The sequence below is a fragment of the Amia ocellicauda genome, unplaced genomic scaffold (assembly GCF_036373705.1).
Source record: "Amia ocellicauda isolate fAmiCal2 unplaced genomic scaffold, fAmiCal2.hap1 HAP1_SCAFFOLD_68, whole genome shotgun sequence".
NCBI lineage: Eukaryota > Metazoa > Chordata > Actinopteri > Amiiformes > Amiidae > Amia > Amia ocellicauda.
Window position 1 is genome coordinate 90,001 of NW_027102996.1, and position 13,274 is coordinate 103,274.

General features: G+C 43.5%; 10 non-coding genes and 1 pseudogene across 10 annotated transcripts; all 11 read right to left on the reverse strand.

The window, feature by feature from the left end:
- Positions 1 to 918: 918 nt before the first annotated feature.
- On the reverse strand, positions 919 to 1,037 carry LOC136741736 (5S ribosomal RNA). Its single transcript, XR_010814392.1, has one exon. It is a non-coding gene; the product is annotated as a 5S ribosomal RNA (ribosomal RNA).
- A 1,066-nt stretch (positions 1,038 to 2,103) lies between these two features.
- LOC136741643 (5S ribosomal RNA) lies at positions 2,104 to 2,222 on the reverse strand. Its single transcript, XR_010814327.1, has one exon. It is a non-coding gene; the product is annotated as a 5S ribosomal RNA (ribosomal RNA).
- A 1,066-nt stretch (positions 2,223 to 3,288) lies between these two features.
- On the reverse strand, positions 3,289 to 3,407 carry LOC136741748 (5S ribosomal RNA). Its single transcript, XR_010814394.1, has one exon. It is a non-coding gene; the product is annotated as a 5S ribosomal RNA (ribosomal RNA).
- A 1,056-nt stretch (positions 3,408 to 4,463) lies between these two features.
- On the reverse strand, positions 4,464 to 4,592 carry LOC136741677 (uncharacterized; annotated as a pseudogene).
- A 1,056-nt stretch (positions 4,593 to 5,648) lies between these two features.
- On the reverse strand, positions 5,649 to 5,767 carry LOC136741751 (5S ribosomal RNA). The gene has a single exon (XR_010814396.1). It is a non-coding gene; the product is annotated as a 5S ribosomal RNA (ribosomal RNA).
- A 1,056-nt stretch (positions 5,768 to 6,823) lies between these two features.
- Positions 6,824 to 6,942, reverse strand: LOC136741562 (5S ribosomal RNA). The gene has a single exon (XR_010814249.1). It is a non-coding gene; the product is annotated as a 5S ribosomal RNA (ribosomal RNA).
- A 1,056-nt stretch (positions 6,943 to 7,998) lies between these two features.
- Positions 7,999 to 8,117, reverse strand: LOC136741752 (5S ribosomal RNA). The gene has a single exon (XR_010814397.1). It is a non-coding gene; the product is annotated as a 5S ribosomal RNA (ribosomal RNA).
- Positions 8,118 to 9,173: 1,056 nt separating this feature from the next.
- Positions 9,174 to 9,292, reverse strand: LOC136741676 (5S ribosomal RNA). Its single transcript, XR_010814359.1, has one exon. It is a non-coding gene; the product is annotated as a 5S ribosomal RNA (ribosomal RNA).
- A 1,067-nt stretch (positions 9,293 to 10,359) lies between these two features.
- LOC136741753 (5S ribosomal RNA) lies at positions 10,360 to 10,478 on the reverse strand. The gene has a single exon (XR_010814398.1). It is a non-coding gene; the product is annotated as a 5S ribosomal RNA (ribosomal RNA).
- Positions 10,479 to 11,544: 1,066 nt separating this feature from the next.
- Positions 11,545 to 11,663, reverse strand: LOC136741556 (5S ribosomal RNA). The gene has a single exon (XR_010814243.1). It is a non-coding gene; the product is annotated as a 5S ribosomal RNA (ribosomal RNA).
- Positions 11,664 to 12,729: 1,066 nt separating this feature from the next.
- LOC136741612 (5S ribosomal RNA) lies at positions 12,730 to 12,848 on the reverse strand. Its single transcript, XR_010814297.1, has one exon. It is a non-coding gene; the product is annotated as a 5S ribosomal RNA (ribosomal RNA).
- Positions 12,849 to 13,274: the final 426 nt, after the last annotated feature.

Consider the following 13,274-nt stretch of genomic DNA (forward strand, 5'->3'; position numbering starts at 1 on the left):
AACATTGTGGCAACGTTGTGCGTTAGCTGGGGTGCCACACCAGACCGGAACTTTATTTTACAAAACGAACACATTGTCTTGATAATACAGCTGTAATTGAGTGCCTGACACGCCAGTCAAGCGCAATCTTGAGAAGGTGTGCATTTCAGTAAGGATTTCAATTGACATGCAGTATGAAACTGAAAGGAGGTTGCATCACTATGATGCATAACATTGCATGTATTGTATTTTAAAGTGTTTGCATTCATCCTGTTGTCATTTTGTTTTGAAAGCAGAAGAATCATTCAACAGGTTGCTGAGACAAATGTAAACCAGTAAAACATATGAAGAGAAACAAACCTTGAATATAAGTTCAGTTGTTTAAACATTTGACAAACTATGGTGAGGGGGTAAGAAAACACACAAATCCAGCAGCTCCTGTATTTCAATACACCAGAACCCAATATTATTGGCGAGTCGGGTAGTCCATCATCACAGTTCGAGGGCAGGCATCATTTCAGTAATTTCATCCCGTTGCATTCACATCCGTGCCTTGAATGAGATTGAATGTGATCTTTGCTCTCAAGTATGTTCCCAAGTTTTACACTTTCGTGCTTTGCATGAATGGGAATGGAACCGTGTGTGTTGAATGAGGCTCCTTGTGAGCACTGAACTTTGTCCGGTGGAGTTCCTTTTTGTGTTGCTGTAATTGTGTCATTTCTCGATGAGAAAGATTAGGCAACATTTAGTCACTTCTAGCCATGATGCTCAATTTATTTACGAATGTACCCTAGTTACTAGGGACCGTTTACGTTGGAGAACAAGATCTATTGTATGCCTGTGTATTTGGGGAAGTCAAATCTGAAATAATGATGAAATTGCGTGTATCCAAAGTTAAAACTCGTGATTTGTCGCCCTCTGGTGTGTAAAAGATGCAAAAGCTTACAGCACCTGGTATTCCCAGGCGGTCTCCCATCCAAGTACTGACCAGGCCCGAGCCTGCTTAGCTTCCGAGATCGGACGAGATCGGGCGTATTCAGGCTAGTATGGCCGTAAGCCAGGGAGGCTGTCCCTGACGCTCTACTTAAAGGGAAGGCAATATCCGTTTCTGCCGTTCATACTTACAGTTGAACTGTCTCTCTACTCTAAAGCCCGGGACACACCAGCGCGCCGCAGACAGTCCCTGCTAACACGCCACGTTGTGGCAACATTGTGGCAACGTTGTGCGTTAGCTGGGGTGCCACACCAGACCGGAACTATATATTACAAAACGAACACATTGTCTTGATAAAACAGCTGTAATTGAGTGCCTGACACGCCAGTCAAGCGCAATCTTGAGAAGGTGTGCATTTCAGTAAGGATTTCAATTGACATGCAGTATGAAACTGAAAGGAGGTTGCATCACTATGATGCATAACATTGCATGTATTGTATTTTCAAGTGTGTGCATTCATCCTGTTGTCATTTTGTTTTGAAAGCAGAAGAATCATTCAACAGGTTGCTGAGACAAATGTAAACCAGTAAAACATATGAAGAGAAACAAACCTTGAATATAAGTTCAGTTGTTTAAACATTTGACAAACTATGGTGAGGGGGTAAGAAAACATACAAATCCAGCAGCTCCTGTATTTCAATACACCAGAACCCAACATTATTGGCGAGTCGGGTAGTCCATCATCACAGTTCGAGGGCAGGCATCATTTCAGTAATTTCATCCCGTTGCATTCACATCCGTGCCTTGAATGAGATTCAATGTGATCTTTGCTCTCAAGTATGTTCCCAAGTTTTACACTTTCGTGCTTTGCATGAATGGGAATGGAACCGTGTGTGTTGAATGAGGCTCCTTGTGAGCACTGAACTTTGTCCGGTGGAGTTCCTTTTTGTGTTGCTGTAATTGTGTCATTTCTCGATGAGAAAGATTAGGCAACATTTAGTCACTTCTAGCCATGATGCTCAATTTATTTACGAATGTACCCTAGTTACTAGGGACCGTTTACGTTGGAGAACAAGATCTATTGTATGCCTGTGTATTTGGGGAAGTCAAATCTGAAATAATGATGAAATTGCGTGTATCCAAAGTTAAAACTCGTGATTTGTCGCCCTCTGGTGTGTAAAAGATGCAAAAGCTTACAGCACCTGGTATTCCCAGGTGGTCTCCCATACAAGTACTGACCAGGCCCAAGCCTCCTTAGCTTCCGAGATCGGACGAGATCGGGCGTATTCAGGCTAGTATGGCCGTAAGCCAGGGAGGCTGTCCCTGACGCTCTACTTAAAGGGAAGGCAATATCCGTTTCTGCCGTTCATACTTACAGTTGAACTGTCTCTCTACTCTAAAGCCCGGGACACACCAGCGCGCCGCAGACAGTCCCTGCTAACACGCCACGTTGTGGCAACATTGTGGCAACGTTGTGCGTTAGCTGGGGTGCCACACCAGACCGGAACTATATATTACAAAACGAACACATTGTCTTGATAAAACAGCTGTAATTGAGTGCCTGACACGCCAGTCAAGCGCAATCTTGAGAAGGTGTGCATTTCAGTAAGGATTTCAATTGACATGCAGTATGAAACTGAAAGGAGGTTGCATCACTATGATGCATAACATTGCATGTATTGTATTTTCAAGTGTGTGCATTCATCCTTTTGTCATTTTGTTTTGAAAGCAGAAGAATCATTCAACAGGTTGCTGAGACAAATGTAAACCAGTAAAACATATGAAGAGAAACAAACCTTGAATATAAGTTCAGTTGTTTAAACATTTGACAAACTATGGTGAGGGGGTAAGAAAACACACAAATCCAGCAGCTCCTGTATTTCAATACACCAGAACCCAATATTATTGGCGAGTCGGGTAGTCCATCATCACAGTTCGAGGGCAGGCATCATTTCAGTAATTTCATCCCGTTGCATTCACATCCGTGCCTTGAATGAGATTGAATGTGATCTTTGCTCTCAAGTATGTTCCCAAGTTTTACACTTTCGTGCTTTGCATGAATGGGAATGGAACCGTGTGTGTTGAATGAGGCTCCTTGTGAGCACTGATCTTTGTCCGGTGGAGTTCCTTTTTGTGTTGCTGTAATTGTGTCATTTCTCGATGAGAAAGATTAGGCAACATTTAGTCACTTCTAGCCATGATGCTCAATTTATTTACGAATGTACCCTAGTTACTAGGGACCGTTTACGTTGGAGAACAAGATCTATTGTATGCCTGTGTATTTGGGGAAGTCAAATCTGAAATAATGATGAAATTGCGTGTATCCAAAGTTAAAACTCGTGATTTGTCGCGCTCTGGTGTGTAAAAGATGCAAAAGCTTACAGCACCTGGTATTCCCAGGCGGTCTCCCATCCAAGTACTGACCAGGCCCGAGCCTGCTTAGCTTCCGAGATCGGACGAGATCGGGCGTATTCAGGCTAGTATGGCCGTAAGCCAGGGAGGCTGTCCCTGACGCTCTACTTAAAGGGATGGCAATATCCGTTTCTGCCGTTCATACTTACAGTTGAACTGTCTCTCTACTCTAAAGCCCGGGACACACCAGCGCGCCGCAGACAGTCCCTGCTAATATGCCACGTTGTGGCAACGTTGTGCGTTAGCTGGGGTGCCACACCAGACCGGAACTATATTTTACAAAACGAACACATTTGTCTTGATAAAACAGCTGTAATTGAGTGCCTGACACGCCAGTCAAGCGCAATCTTGAGAAGGTGTGCATTTCAGTAAGGATTTCAATTGACATGCAGTATGAAACTGAAAGGAGGTTGCATCACTATGATGCATAACATTGCATGTATTGTATTTTCAAGTGTGTGCATTCATCCTGTTGTCATTTTGTTTTGAAAGCAGAAGAATCATTCAACAGGTTGCTGAGACAAATGTAAACCAGTAAAACATATGAAGAGAAACAAACCTTGAATATAAGTTCAGTTGTTTAAACATTTGACAAACTATGGTGAGGGGGTAAGAAAACACACAAATCCAGCAGCTCCTGTATTTCAATACACCAGAACCCAATATTATTGGCGAGTCGGGTAGTCCATCATCACAGTTCGAGGGCAGGCATCATTTCAGTAATTTCATCCCGTTGCATTCACATCCGTGCCTTGAATGAGATTGAATGTGATCTTTGCTCTCAAGTATGTTCCCAAGTTTTACACTTTCGTGCTTTGCATGAATGGGAATGGAACCGTGTGTGTTGAATGAGGCTCCTTGTGAGCACTGATCTTTGTCCGGTGGAGTTCCTTTTTGTGTTGCTGTAATTGTGTCATTTCTCGATGAGAAAGATTAGGCAACATTTAGTCACTTCTAGCCATGATGCTCAATTTATTTACGAATGTACCCTAGTTACTAGGGACCGTTTACGTTGGAGAACAAGATCTATTGTATGCCTGTGTATTTGGGGAAGTCAAATCTGAAATAATGATGAAATTGCGTGTATCCAAAGTTAAAACTCGTGATTTGTCGCCCTTTGGTGTGTAAAAGATGCAAAAGCTTACAGCACCTGGTATTCCCAGGCGGTCTCCCATCCAAGTACTGACCAGGCCCGAGCCTGCTTAGCTTCCGAGATCGGACGAGATCGGACGAGATCGGGCGTATTCAGGCTAGTATGGCCGTAAGCCAGGGAGGCTGTCCCTGACGCTCTACTTAAAGGGATGGCAATATCCGTTTCTGCCGTTCATACTTACAGTTGAACTGTCTCTCTACTCTAAAGCCCGGGACACACCAGCGCGCCGCAGACAGTCCCTGCTAATATGCCACGTTGTGGCAACGTTGTGCGTTAGCTGGGGTGCCACACCAGACCGGAACTATATTTTACAAAACGAACACATTTGTCTTGATAAAACAGCTGTAATTGAGTGCCTGACACGCCAGTCAAGCGCAATCTTGAGAAGGTGTGCATTTCAGTAAGGATTTCAATTGACATGCAGTATGAAACTGAAAGGAGGTTGCATCACTATGATGCATAACATTGCATGTATTGTATTTTCAAGTGTGTGCATTCATCCTGTTGTCATTTTGTTTTGAAAGCAGAAGAATCATTCAACAGGTTGCTGAGACAAATGTAAACCAGTAAAACATATGAAGAGAAACAAACCTTGAATATAAGTTCAGTTGTTTAAACATTTGACAAACTATGGTGAGGGGGTAAGAAAACACACAAATCCAGCAGCTCCTGTATTTCAATACACCAGAACCCAATATTATTGGCGAGTCGGGTAGTCCATCATCACAGTTCGAGGGCAGGCATCATTTCAGTAATTTCATCCCGTTGCATTCACATCCGTGCCTTGAATGAGATTGAATGTGATCTTTGCTCTCAAGTATGTTCCCAAGTTTTACACTTTCGTGCTTTGCATGAATGGCAATGGAACCGTGTGTGTTGAATGAGGCTCCTTGTGAGCACTGATCTTTGTCCGGTGGAGTTCCTTTTTGTGTTGCTGTAATTGTGTCATTTCTCGATGAGAAAGATTAGGCAACATTTAGTCACTTCTAGCCATGATGCTCAATTTATTTACGAATGTACCCTAGTTACTAGGGACCGTTTACGTTGGAGAACAAGATCTATTGTATGCCTGTGTATTTGGGGAAGTCAAATCTGAAATAATGATGAAATTGCGTGTATCCAAAGTTAAAACTCGTGATTTGTCGCGCTCTGGTGTGTAAAAGATGCAAAAGCTTACAGCACCTGGTATTCCCAGGCGGTCTCCCATCCAAGTACTGACCAGGCCCGAGCCTGCTTAGCTTCCGAGATCGGACGAGATCGGGCGTATTCAGGCTAGTATGGCCGTAAGCCAGGGAGGCTGTCCCTGACGCTCTACTTAAAGGGATGGCAATATCCGTTTCTGCCGTTCATACTTACAGTTGAACTGTCTCTCTACTCTAAAGCCCGGGACACACCAGCGCGCCGCAGACAGTCCCTGCTAATATGCCACGTTGTGGCAACGTTGTGCGTTAGCTGGGGTGCCACACCAGACCGGAACTATATTTTACAAAACGAACACATTTGTCTTGATAAAACAGCTGTAATTGAGTGCCTGACACGCCAGTCAAGCGCAATCTTGAGAAGGTGTGCATTTCAGTAAGGATTTCAATTGACATGCAGTATGAAACTGAAAGGAGGTTGCATCACTATGATGCATAACATTGCATGTATTGTATTTTCAAGTGTGTGCATTCATCCTGTTGTCATTTTGTTTTGAAAGCAGAAGAATCATTCAACAGGTTGCTGAGACAAATGTAAACCAGTAAAACATATGAAGAGAAACAAACCTTGAATATAAGTTCAGTTGTTTAAACATTTGACAAACTATGGTGAGGGGGTAAGAAAACACACAAATCCAGCAGCTCCTGTATTTCAATACACCAGAACCCAATATTATTGGCGAGTCGGGTAGTCCATCATCACAGTTCGAGGGCAGGCATCATTTCAGTAATTTCACCCCGTTGCATTCACATCCGTGCCTTGAATGAGATTGAATGTGATCTTTGCTCTCAAGTATGTTCCCAAGTTTTACACTTTCGTGCTTTGCATGAATGGGAATGGAACCGTGTGTGTTGAATGAGGCTCCTTGTGAGCACTGATCTTTGTCCGGTGGAGTTCCTTTTTGTGTTGCTGTAATTGTGTCATTTCTCGATGAGAAAGATTAGGCAACATTTAGTCACTTCTAGCCATGATGCTCAATTTATTTACGAATGTACCCTAGTTACTAGGGACCGTTTACGTTGGAGAACAAGATCTATTGTATGCCTGTGTATTTGGGGAAGTCAAATCTGAAATAATGATGAAATTGCGTGTATCCAAAGTTAAAACTCGTGATTTGTCGCGCTCTGGTGTGTAAAAGATGCAAAAGCTTACAGCACCTGGTATTCCCAGGCGGTCTCCCATTCAAGTACTGACCAGGCCCGAGCCTGCTTAGCTTCCGAGATCGGACGAGATCGGGCGTATTCAGACTAGTATGGCCGTAAGCCAGGGAGGCTGTCCCTGACGCTCTACTTAAAGGGATGGCAATATCCGTTTCTGCCGTTCATACTTACAGTTGAACTGTCTCTCTACTCTAAAGCCCGGGACACACCAGCGCGCCGCAGACAGTCCCTGCTAATATGCCACGTTGTGGCAACGTTGTGCGTTAGCTGGGGTGCCACACCAGACCGGAACTATATTTTACAAAACGAACACATTTGTCTTGATAAAACAGCTGTAATTGAGTGCCTGACACGCCAGTCAAGCGCAATCTTGAGAAGGTGTGCATTTCAGTAAGGATTTCAATTGACATGCAGTATGAAACTGAAAGGAGGTTGCATCACTATGATGCATAACATTGCATGTATTGTATTTTCAAGTGTGTGCATTCATCCTGTTGTCATTTTGTTTTGAAAGCAGAAGAATCATTCAACAGGTTGCTGAGACAAATGTAAACCAGTAAAACATATGAAGAGAAACAAACCTTGAATATAAGTTCAGTTGTTTAAACATTTGACAAACTATGGTGAGGGGGTAAGAAAACACACAAATCCAGCAGCTCCTGTATTTCAATACACCAGAACCCAATATTATTGGCGAGTCGGGTAGTCCATCATCACAGTTCGAGGGCAGGCATCATTTCAGTAATTTCATCCCGTTGCATTCACATCCGTGCCTTGAATGAGATTCAATGTGATCTTTGCTCTCAAGTATGTTCCCAAGTTTTACACTTTCGTGCTTTGCATGAATGGGAATGGAACCGTGTGTGTTGAATGAGGCTCCTTGTGAGCACTGATCTTTGTCCGGTGGAGTTCCTTTTTGTGTTGCTGTAATTGTGTCATTTCTCGATGAGAAAGATTAGGCAACATTTAGTCACTTCTAGCCATGATGCTCAATTTATTTACGAATGTACCCTAGTTACTAGGGACCGTTTACGTTGGAGAACAAGATCTATTGTATGCCTGTGTATTTGGGGAAGTCAAATCTGAAATAATGATGAAATTGCGTGTATCCAAAGTTAAAACTCGTGATTTGTCGCGCTCTGGTGTGTAAAAGATGCAAAAGCTTACAGCACCTGGTATTCCCAGGCGGTCTCCCATCCAAGTACTGACCAGGCCCGAGCCTGCTTAGCTTCCGAGATCGGACGAGATCGGGCGTATTCAGGCTAGTATGGCCGTAAGCCAGGGAGGGTGTCCCTGACGCTCTACTTAAAGGGATGGCAATATCCGTTTCTGCCGTTCATACTTACAGTTGAACTGTCTCTCTACTCTAAAGCCCGGGACACACCAGCGCGCCGCAGACAGTCCCTGCTAATATGCCACGTTGTGGCAACGTTGTGCGTTAGCTGGGGTGCCACACCAGACCGGAACTATATTTTACAAAACGAACACATTTGTCTTGATAAAACAGCTGTAATTGAGTGCCTGACACGCCAGTCAAGCGCAATCTTGAGAAGGTGTGCATTTCAGTAAGGATTTCAATTGACATGCAGTATGAAACTGAAAGGAGGTTGCATCACTATGATGCATAACATTGCATGTATTGTATTTTCAAGTGTGTGCATTCATCCTGTTGTCATTTTGTTTTGAAAGCAGAAGAATCATTCAACAGGTTGCTGAGACAAATGTAAACCAGTAAAACATATGAAGAGAAACAAACCTTGAATATAAGTTCAGTTGTTTAAACATTTGACAAACTATGGTGAGGGGGTAAGAAAACACACAAATCCAGCAGCTCCTGTATTTCAATACACCAGAACCCAATATTATTGGCGAGTCGGGTAGTCCATCATCACAGTTCGAGGGCAGGCATCATTTCAGTAATTTCACCCCGTTGCATTCACATCCGTGCCTTGAATGAGATTGAATGTGATCTTTGCTCTCAAGTATGTTCCCAAGTTTTACACTTTCGTGCTTTGCATGAATGGGAATGGAACCGTGTGTGTTGAATGAGGCTCCTTGTGAGCACTGATCTTTGTCCGGTGGAGTTCCTTTTTGTGTTGCTGTAATTGTGTCATTTCTCGATGAGAAAGATTAGGCAACATTTAGTCACTTCTAGCCATGATGCTCAATTTATTTACGAATGTACCCTAGTTACTAGGGACCGTTTACGTTGGAGAACAAGATCTATTGTATGCCTGTGTATTTGGGGAAGTCAAATCTGAAATAATGATGAAATTGCGTGTATCCAAAGTTAAAACTCGTGATTTGTCGCGCTCTGGTGTGTAAAAGATGCAAAAGCTTACAGCACCTGGTATTCCCAGGCGGTCTTCCATCCAAGTACTGACCAGCCCCGAGCCTGCTTAGCTTCCGAGATCGGACGAGATCGGGCGTATTCAGGCTAGTATGGCCGTAAGCCAGGGAGGCTGTCCCTGACGCTCTACTTAAAGGGATGGCAATATCCGTTTCTGCCGTTCATACTTACAGTTGAACTGTCTCTCTACTCTAAAGCCCGGGACACACCAGCGCGCCGCAGACAGTCCCTGCTAACACGCCACGTTGTGGCAACATTGTGGCAACGTTGTGCGTTAGCTGGGGTGCCACACCAGACCGGAACTATATTTTACAAAACGAACACATTTGTCTTGATAAAACAGCTGTAATTGAGTGCCTGACACGCCAGTCAAGCGCAATCTTGAGAAGGTGTGCATTTCAGTAAGGATTTCAATTGACATGCAGTATGAAACTGAAAGGAGGTTGCATCACTATGATGCATAACATTGCATGTATTGTATTTTCAAGTGTGTGCATTCATCCTGTTGTCATTTTGTTTTGAAAGCAGAAGAATCATTCAACAGGTTGCTGAGACAAATGTAAACCAGTAAAACATATGAAGAGAAAAAAACCTTGAATATAAGTTCAGTTGTTTAAACATTTGACAAACTATGGTGAGGGGGTAAGAAAACACACAAATCCAGCAGCTCCTGTATTTCAATACACCAGAACCCAATATTATTGGCGAGTCGGGTAGTCCATCATCACAGTTCGAGGGCAGGCATCATTTCAGTAATTTCACCCCGTTGCATTCACATCCGTGCCTTGAATGAGATTGAATGTGATCTTTGCTCTCAAGTATGTTCCCAAGTTTTACACTTTCGTGCTTTGCATGAATGGGAATGGAACCGTGTGTGTTGAATGAGGCTCCTTGTGAGCACTGATCTTTGTCCGGTGGAGTTCCTTTTTGTGTTGCTGTAATTGTGTCATTTCTCGATGAGAAAGATTAGGCAACATTTAGTCACTTCTAGCCATGATGCTCAATTTATTTACGAATGTACCCTAGTTACTAGGGACCGTTTACGTTGGAGAACAAGATCTATTGTATGCCTGTGTATTTGGGGAAGTCAAATCTGAAATAATGATGAAATTGCGTGTATCCAAAGTTAAAACTCGTGATTTGTCGCGCTCTGGTGTGTAAAAGATGCAAAAGCTTACAGCACCTGGTATTCCCAGGCGGTCTCCCATCCAAGTACTGACCAGGCCCGAGCCTGCTTAGCTTCCGAGATCGGACGAGATCGGGCGTATTCAGGCTAGTATGGCCGTAAGCCAGGGAGGCTGTCCCTGACGCTCTACTTAAAGGGATGGCAATATCCATTTCTGCCGTTCATACTTACAGTTGAACTGTCTCTCTACTCTAAAGCCCGGGACACACCAGCGCGCCGCAGACAGTCCCTGCTAACACGAAACGTTGTGGCAACATTGTGGCAACGTTGTGCGTTAGCTGGGGTGCCACACCAGACCGGAACTATATATTACAAAACGAACACATTGTCTTGATAAAACAGCTGTAATTGAGTGCCTGACACGCCAGTCAAGCGCAATCTTGAGAAGGTGTGCATTTCAGTAAGGATTTCAATTGACATGCAGTATGAAACTGAAAGGAGGTTGCATCACTATGATGCATAACATTGCATGTATTGTATTTTCAAGTGTGTGCATTCATCCTGTTGTCATTTTGTTTTGAAAGCAGAAGAATCATTCAACAGGTTGCTGAGACAAATGTAAACCAGTAAAACATATGAAGAGAAACAAACCTTGAATATAAGTTCAGTTGTTTAAACATTTGACAAACTATGGTGAGGGGGTAAGAAAACACACAAATCCAGCAGCTCCTGTATTTCAATACACCAGAAGCCAATATTATTGGCGAGTCGGGTAGTCCATCATCACAGTTCGAGGGCAGGCATCATTTCAGTAATTTCATCCCGTTGCATTCACATCCGTGCCTTGAATGAGATTCAATGTGATCTTTGCTCTCAAGTATGTTCCCAAGTTTTACACTTTCGTGCTTTGCATGAATGGGAATGGAACCGTGTGTGTTGAATGAGGCTCCTTGTGAGCACTGAACTTTGTCCGGTGGAGTTCCTTTTTGTGTTGCTGTAATTGTGTCATTTCTCGATGAGAAAGATTAGGCAACATTTAGTCACTTCTAGCCATGATGCTCAATTTATTTACGAATGTACCCTAGTTACTAGGGACCGTTTACGTTGGAGAACAAGATCTATTGTATGCCTGTGTATTTGGGGAAGTCAAATCTGAAATAATGATGAAATTGCGTGTATCCAAAGTTAAAACTCGTGATTTGTCGCCCTCTGGTGTGTAAAAGATGCAAAAGCTTACAGCACCTGGTATTCCCAGGCGGTCTCCCATCCAAGTACTGACCAGGCCCGAGCCTGCTTAGCTTCCAAGATCGGACGAGATCGGGCGTATTCAGGCTAGTATGGCCGTAAGCCAGGGAGGCTGTCCCTGACGCTCTACTTAAAGGGAAGGCAATATCCGTTTCTGCCGTTCATACTTACAGTTGAACTGTCTCTCTACTCTAAAGCCCGGGACACACCAGCGCGCCGCAGACAGTCCCTGCTAACACGCCACGTTGTGGCAACATTGTGGCAACGTTGTGCGTTAGCTGGGGTGCCACACCAGACCGGAACTATATATTACAAAACGAACACATTGTCTTGATAAAACAGCTGTAATTGAGTGCCTGACACGCCAGTCAAGCGCAATCTTGACAAGGTGTGCATTTCAGTAAGGATTTCAATTGACATGCAGTATGAAACTGAAAGGAGGTTGCATCACTATGATGCATAACATTGCATGTATTGTATTTTCAAGTGTGTGCATTCATCCTGTTGTCATTTTGTTTTGAAAGCAGAAGAATCATTCAACAGGTTGCTGAGACAAATGTAAACCAGTAAAACATATGAAGAGAAACAAACCTTGAATATAAGTTCAGTTGTTTAAACATTTGACAAACTATGGTGAGGGGGTAAGAAAACATACAAATCCAGCAGCTCCTGTATTTCAATACACCAGAACCCAACATGATTGGCGAGTCGGGTAGTCCATCATCACAGTTCGAGGGCAGGCATCATTTCAGTAATTTCATCCCGTTGCATTAACATCCGTGCCTTGAATGAGATTGAATGTGATCTTTGCTCTCAAGTATGTTCCCAAGTTTTACACTTTCTTGCTTTGCATGAATGGGAATGGAACCGTGTGTGTTGAATGAGGCTCCTTGTGAGCACTGAACTTTGTCCGGTGGAGTTCCTTTTTGTGTTGCTGTAATTGTGTCATTTCTTGATGAGAAAGATTAGGCAACATTTAGTCACTTCTAGCCATGATGCTCAATTTATTTACGAATGTACCCTAGTTACTAGGGACCGTTTACGTTGGAGAACAAGATCTATTGTATGCCTGTGTATTTGGGGAAGTAAAATCTGAAATAATGATGAAATTGTGTGTATCCAAAGTTAAAACTCGTGATTTGTCGCCCTCTGGTGTGTAAAAGGTGCAAAAGCTTACAGCACCTGGTATTCCCAGGCGGTCTCCCATCCAAGTACTAACCAGGCCCGAGCCTGCTTGGCTTCCGAGATCGGACGAGATCGGGCGTATTCAGGCTAGTATGGGCGTAAGCCAGGGAGGCTGTCCCTGACGCTATATTTAAAGGGAAGGCAATATCCGTTTCTGCCATTCATACTTACAGTTGAACTGTCTCTCTACTCTAAAGCCCGGGACACACCAGCGCGCCACAGACAGTCCCTGCTAACACGCCACGTTGTGGCAACGTTGTGCGTTAGCTGGGGTGCCACACCAGACCGGAACTATATTTTACAAAACGAACACATTGTCTTGATAAAACAGCTGTAATTGAGTGCCTGACACGCCAGTCAAGCGCAATCTTGAGAAGGTGTGCATTTCAGTAAGGATTTCAATTGACATGCAGTATGAAACTGAAAGGAGGTTGCATCACTATGATGCATAACATTGCATGTATTGTATTTTCAAGTGTGTGCATTCATCCTGTTGTCATTTTGTTTTGAAAGCAGAAGAATCATTCAAC